The sequence below is a fragment of the Mandrillus leucophaeus genome, unplaced genomic scaffold (genome assembly GCF_000951045.1).
Source record: "Mandrillus leucophaeus isolate KB7577 unplaced genomic scaffold, Mleu.le_1.0 Scaffold402, whole genome shotgun sequence".
NCBI classification, from domain to species: domain Eukaryota; kingdom Metazoa; phylum Chordata; class Mammalia; order Primates; family Cercopithecidae; genus Mandrillus; species Mandrillus leucophaeus.
The window spans coordinates 837338-844547 of NW_012104277.1; the positions used below are offsets into that span (position 1 = coordinate 837338).

General features: G+C 37.7%; 1 pseudogene; it reads left to right on the top strand.

Moving 5' to 3' along the window:
- The first annotated feature begins 5854 nt into the window (after nucleotides 1-5854).
- LOC105548204 lies at nucleotides 5855-6979 on the top strand (annotated as a pseudogene).
- Nucleotides 6980-7210: the final 231 nt, after the last annotated feature.

The window sequence follows — 7210 nt, forward strand, 5'->3', positions numbered from 1 at the left end:
TATATCCATTGGCTAAACCACTGTGACATAGCCATACTTAATTTCAAGTGAGACTGAGAATATATTCTTTATTCTTGGTAGCATGTGCTTAGATAGAAATTAGGGGTTCTAGGGCCAAGTGTAGTAGCTCATGCTCATAATCCCAGCAATTTAGGAGGCTGAGGCGGGAGGATCGCTTGAGCCCAGGAGTTTGAGATCAGCCTAGGCAACATAGTGAGACCCTGTGTCTATAAAAAAAATTAAAAATTAGCCAGGTATAGTGGTATATGCCCATAGTCCTTGCTACTTGAAAGGCTGAGGTGGGAGGACTGCTTGAATCCAGGAGTTCAAGGTGATCGCACCACTGCACTCCAGCCTGGGGAAACAGGAAAGGAAAGGAAAGGAATGGAAAGGAAGGGAAGGGAGGGGAGGGGAGGGGAGGGGATGGGAGGGGAGGTGAAGGCGAAGGGAAGGGAAGGGAAGGGAAGGAAAGGAAAGGAGAGGAGAAAAAAAAGAAAAGGAGAGGAAGGGAGGGAGGAAGAAGGAAAAAAAAAAGAAAAGGAGAGGAAGGGAGGGAGGAAGAAGGAAGGAAGGAAAGAAGGAAGGAAGGAAGGAAGGAGAAAGAAAGAAAAGAAAGAAAGGAAGGAAGGAAGGAAGGAGAGAAAGAAAGAAGGAAAGAAAGAGGGAAAGAAGAAAGAAAGAGAAAAAGGAAGAAAGGAAGGAAGGAAATAAATAAATTAGAGGTTCTATATCATCACAGAAAAAAGAGAAACAGACATTCAGAAATTAACTGGCAGACTTGGCCAATGACTCATAACATATCTAATTACAGAAAACACTACCAAAAGCTAGAAAAAAAAAAAAAATCTAGTCACAAAGGATGAAATAAGTAAGATGAACTACACACTAAATTAAACAGTATAGGAAATGACTGTGCTTAATAGTTGAAAGCATTAGAGGAGACATGCTTGCAAAAGGACGGAGAAATAATCAAAAGTTCTACAGTAAGGAGAACTTTTTTTTCTTTTTTTTCTTTTTTCTTTTTTTGAGACGGCGTCTCCCTCTGTTTTCAGGTTGGAGTTCAGTGGCGCAATCTTGGCTCACTGCAACCTCTGCCTCCCAGGTTCAAGGGATTCTCCTGCCTCAGCCTCCCGAGTAGCTGGGATTACAGGCACGTGCCGCCACACCTGGCTAATTTTTGTATTTTTAGTAGAGACGAAGTTTCACCATGTTGGGCAGGATGGTCTCGATCTCCTGACCTCGTGATCCGCCCACCTTGGCCTCCCAAATGCTGGGATTACAGGTATGAGCCACCACATCTGGCCAGAGAATACTTTTTATAAGGATATTCAGAGGCAATATCCATCAGCTACATTAAAGCAATTTTTTAAAAAAAGGTTACATGAGCAATAACTAAGATCATATTGCTTTTCACTTCCCATTAAGACAATAAACTTAAAATAGTTCACCTTTGCTTATTTTATTTTTTTATATGCTTCTAATTCCTGGCAGACTTATATTATCACCAATTTTATCATGTCTGACAATATTTCAAGGATATAGGTTACATTTTGCTTTACTATACACATCTAAAGATACAATAACTTTGGGAAACAAACCAAAAAAAAGTTTCATTGTAATTTTTAATTTACACATCCATAATACATCAGAAAAATACTGGATACTCTTTCAAGAAATTCCAACATACGCAACTTGGTATAAATTTACTTAATCCTCTTAGTCATTAATTGAAGATTTCTTCCAAGAAATTGCTACTAATGCAGAAATACAAAAAGGAAACTTATTCAATTGAGCAAATAAAAAGATTTAAAATGTTTACTTTAGTTCTACGAATAAAATTCACAACAGAGTATTACCACAGGTGGAAATTATACTTTTAAAATTCTGACTAATTTTTTAACAGTTTTTAAAAATTTGTTTTTGTGTTACACTGTTATGTCTTTTTGAGCAATCAGAATGTTTCTTTATCCAGCAATAATACATAAAGCAACACTATTACATGTCCAAATGTAGGTATATGTCCTTATCTATGGCTGATTTTAATATTTATCATTGCTCTTTTAAATATACTAACAAATGTTTGGTAAGTCCAAATGAACAGGGTTAGTAATATGGCAAGACGTCTAGGATCTAGGAAACTGTGGACTAGTTGCAAGAGGTAGTTTTAACATTGCTAAATAAAGAGAAAATGATAAACACACAAATTATTTTTTAAATAAGCTATCAAAAACCCATACTTTAAAAATTACTCTTTTAAGAACAATTTTTAAAAAAATCTTTATTTTTAAAATTGTTATCAATGACTCCACTGAATACTACTCAGATCAAAGTGTCTAAATATCCATCTCACTCAACACAATTCAAATCCCAATGGCCACTTTTCAGTTGGTTCCCTTGGTTCTACCCTCTCAGTGTTAGCCATGGTTAGTTGTCTTCTCTTTATGTAGGGCACTAGGATAGAAAACCCAAATATGCAGTCCACGGACACCTGGGTAATCCATGTATAGGCTTCTGGGCCTTTATATGTAAAGTTCGTGTGTTGTGTTTTTGTTTGTTTTTTTTGTGCGTGTGTGGTTTTAAGGAGTGGAGAGTTTAATAGGCAAGGAGGAAGAGAAAAGACAGAAGGAAGAAGCTCTGTTTGGTTTTTTAAATATTTATATATTTGATATTGAATGGAATGGCAGTGTGTGTGTTATGTTTGTATGTGTGTATGCTAAGGAAAGGGGCCTGTGTTTCATCAGATTCTCAAAAGAAACTATAATTGGGGCTGTTCATATAATTTATCTTCCAAACTAGGACACTTGAGAATTAAAAACTAATGCCAGACCAACAGCATAAAACACATGTAAATAGGGACATGTGGTCACCCTACCTTGATATCATTGTTTTAGCACAGAAAATATAAAAGCATATTCCTGGGTCAATTCTGCAGGTAATTTATTCAATATGTAAAGGATGTCTCCTCCATTACCATGCTTAATAGAGAAGGCTCTACTCTCTACTCTCTAGGTATTTGAAATACAACAGCTTTATTCAACACAATATTCCCTTGTTTCTTCCCTACCTGAGTTTACTCTAAATTTTATTTTAAACTACCTATTACCATGTTGTTAACTGGGTAATTCTGTAGAGGGAAGTACATCTGCTTTTCTACAACTGGAGTTCTTATAAAATGTTTTTCTGGGTTGTAAAATAAAACATACAGAAAGTCACATGTATATAATATATATATGTCTATATGTATTACATTTATATTAAAGTATATTTATAGTAAATATTTACATTTACTATAGTATATTACACCACATATGTATATATTCGGATTTGTTTTACAAGTGAGAACTCATTCCAGGCAATATATATAGTGATTTTTAAAAAATATATAAAATGCTTCACAAATATGCATGTCATCCTTGCTCAGGAGCCATGCTAACCTCTGAATAGTTCCAGTTTTGGTATATGTGCTGTCAAAGTGAGCACATATATAGTAATTTCATTGCTCTTTGATCAGACTTCAGTCTTAATGGGGGAAAATGTTAATTATGAACTTCTTTTGTGCTTCTAAGTAATACAAAAACCCAGATATTCTGGTATTCTTGGCCACTTTACAAAACAAGTATTTGAGTCTATAGAGTCCTGGGTCTTTTTCTCAATACCCCTGAAAGTACACTAATGCAATACTATATATTCAGACAAAATACACGTATACATATGTAATATTAAATCTGCCAAAAGAAAAGCATAGTAGATTCTATTTTAAATGATCACAACATTTTTGTTAGTGTTCAAATAATTGGGCCTCTATTAACTAGTACTTCCACAGTTTACTATAACAAATAAAAACTGATGTCTGGGCCCGGCGCAGTGGCTCACGCCTATAAATCCAGCACTTTGGGAGGCTGAGGCAGGTGGATCACCTGAGGTCGGGAGTTCAAGACCAGTCTGGTCAACATGGTAAAAGCCCATCTCTACTAGAAATACAAATCAGCTGGGTGTGGTGACATGGGCCTGTAATCCCAGCTACTCGGAAGGTTGAGGCAGGAGAATCGCTTGAACCCAGGAGGCAGAGGTTGCAGTGTGCCAAGATCGTGCCACCGCACTCCAGCTTGGGCAACAGAGTGAGACTCCATCTCAAAAAAAAAAAAAAAAAAAAAAAAAAATTGAGGTTCTAATCATACAATTGTAAAATCTAAAAAAAATTATATTCTAATTTTTAAAAGCTATAAGGTGGCCAGGAACAGTGGTTCACACCTGTAATTCCAGCATTTTGGGAGGCAGAGGCAGGTGGATCACTTAAGGTCGGTAGTTTGAGACCACCCTGGCCAACATGGTGAAACCCTGTCCCTACTAAAAATACAAAAATTAGCCAGGTGTGGTGGCGGGCAGCTGTAATCCCAGCTACTCGGGAGATTGAGGCAAGAGAATGACTTGAACCTGGGAGGTGGAGGTTGCAGTCACTGAACTCCAGCCTAGGTGACAGAGCGAGACTCTGTCTCAAAAAAAAAGCTAAAAAGATCTCAATTAAAAGATCCTATTTTCGTTCATGTCTTTTTGAACAGTCACTATTCAAAAATGACAATGTTTACTATACTTAGACCACATATAACTAATAATATAATTGTATAAAAAGAAAAACCTCAATAATTAAAAATTGGAGTCATACTTAAATTTATTATTTTCCTAAAAATCTAGAAGTACATTGAGTAATAGCAAAGGCTTTATTTTCCATTTTTAAGGCCGGGCACGGTGGCTCACGCCTGTAATCCCAGCACTTTGGAAGGCCGAGGGAGGTGGATCACCTGAGGTCAGGAGTTCTCGACTAGCCTGGACAACATGGTGAAACCCTGTTCCTACTAAAAATACAAAAAAATTGCTGGGCATGATGGTGCACGGCTGTAATCCCAGCTACTCAGGAGGCTGAAGCAGGAGAGTCACTTGAACCTGGGAGGTGGAGGTTACAGTGAGCCGAGATCGCGGCATTGCATTCCAGCCTGGGCAACAAGAGCGAAACTCTGTCTCAAAAAAAAAAAAAAGAAAAAGAAAAAGAAAAAGCTTCTATTTCATTTAAACTCCCCAAAAGAAACTCTACTCATTAGGATGAGATCCTACAAATGAAGCAAAATTGTGTTCCCAGAAAACTCAGGGACCACCCAGTACTTAATTCTGGCCAAACAATAAGAGATAAAGGGAAAAAGAGTTGGGGGCGGGGGGGATGAAAAGTAAGAGATACTGTGAAAGAAGGAATATTTTCATTATTTTATTTTATTATTATTATTATTATTATTAGGGACGGAGTCTAGCTCTGTTGCCCAGGCTGCAGTGCAGTGGCACAATCTCGACTTACTGCAAGGTCAGGTCTCCCGGGTTCACGCCATTCTCCTGCCTCAGCCTCCCAAGTAGCTGGGACTACAGGTGCCCGCCACCACGCCCGACTAATTTTTTGTATTTCTAGTAGAGACAGGGTTTCATTGTGTTAGCCAGGATGGTCTCAATATCCTGACCTTGTGATCCGCCTGCCTCAGCCTCCCACAGTGCTGGGATTACAGGCGTGAGCCACCGCGCCCGGCCAGAATACTTTCATTATTAACAAATGATATGACTATGCACCCTGAAGAGCCAAGAGAATCGATTAAAATATCCTTAGAATCTTAAGGAATTCCAAATGGGTAGATATAAGACCAATACCCTCAATTCAATAACTCAGAGTGGCTGCTTTCGCTGGTAAAGTGGAGGTATCTTCAAGGAAATCGGAACCCATGGTGATCCCTGGCAACTCGATCTGTTTGGGGCTGTTTCTAAACATTAGGGAATGGAAACTCGGTGGTGGCCCTAAGTAGCCTGGTTTCAGGCTCTCATGGATGCACTCATAGAAGGTGATACCTGTATGCTACCTTGTGAAAAAACCCCAGCAACTCCAGTTTCAACATATTGAGGAGATGCTTCTGTTGCTTCCCATTTTACCCATATGAAGACATCAAAAAAGGACTTAAGGATTCAGAGAAAGAGAAGACTTACGTTAAAAAAAAGAATTAGATTTTTGGAAGAAAAGCTTACAGGAGCTCACTTAGATGAAGAAATAAGTTTTGTAGAATAGCAACAAGTAAATAGGGCCTATTATGTATATTGAAACATTTGCATTGATAGAGATAATTTAGAGAACAAATTGGATAAAATGAGTAAACACAAGTCTGAATCTTTAAAAGTATTGAATGAACTAAAGAAGTAGAACTCTAGCTAAGGACAGAGGTGGAAACTCAGCTGGTGATGAGGAATTTCCATCTACCTTCATCAAACTGGGAGGTGGAAAAGTTAAGCAGTGACCTGAAGATCCATGGTTTGGAACAAGAGTTGATGAGGGAAGAATGTAATGATCTCAAAATAGAACCACTCAAAAACCAAACAAATCTCTGTATCAGGAAGACAATCTGAAGAGCAGAGATCTCTGAAGAGTAAGAACTTCAACTGATAATACGTAGAATGCATACTGGCAACTGAGGAGATAAATGTCTAGTTTATATCTGGTGACTCAAGTGCTAGCTGAACTATTAAGAAAACTGAAAACCCCAACTTCAATCAAGACAGCCTACACCTCAGTAGGATGCATTGAAGACCCTTGGAAAGACAGCACAAAACTGCACATGATGAATTTTACCACAACATACACAAGACATCCCCTTCTCTCACCAAATGGCAAAGCTCTTTGTTATACTACATTTTCCTCTTTACCAGGAGATATAAAGGTTTTATGAGAGAAAGCAGCCCTCCAATCACGGACAGATAATGAGAGAGCCATTCCTAATGAGGGCACACACTCTTATGGCAGAAATTCTCTGGAAGATCACTTTGAGTATTCCCAATCCCTCCTGACACAAGTGAGACAGCATTTAGGGAAATTAAAAGTAAAATTTTGCCTTTAACCAGTGTGCCACCGCTGCATTACTTGGATCAACATAATCAAAATTTCCTTTATAAGACTTAAGTCTGAAGAGATTCATCATTTCATCACAAGGACACTATCTCTCAGTGGTTCTCTCAAGAAATTACTTAACAAACTAAACGTAGATTTTGATTAAAATTTTGGAGAGTTCTTTAGTACATGCATTTGAACATACTGTATAATATTATGTAGTTTATTTTCAGTATGAAAGAATACCCTCCAGCTCCATATTCTAAGAAACAGATATATACTACTATTTATTTATTTATTTAT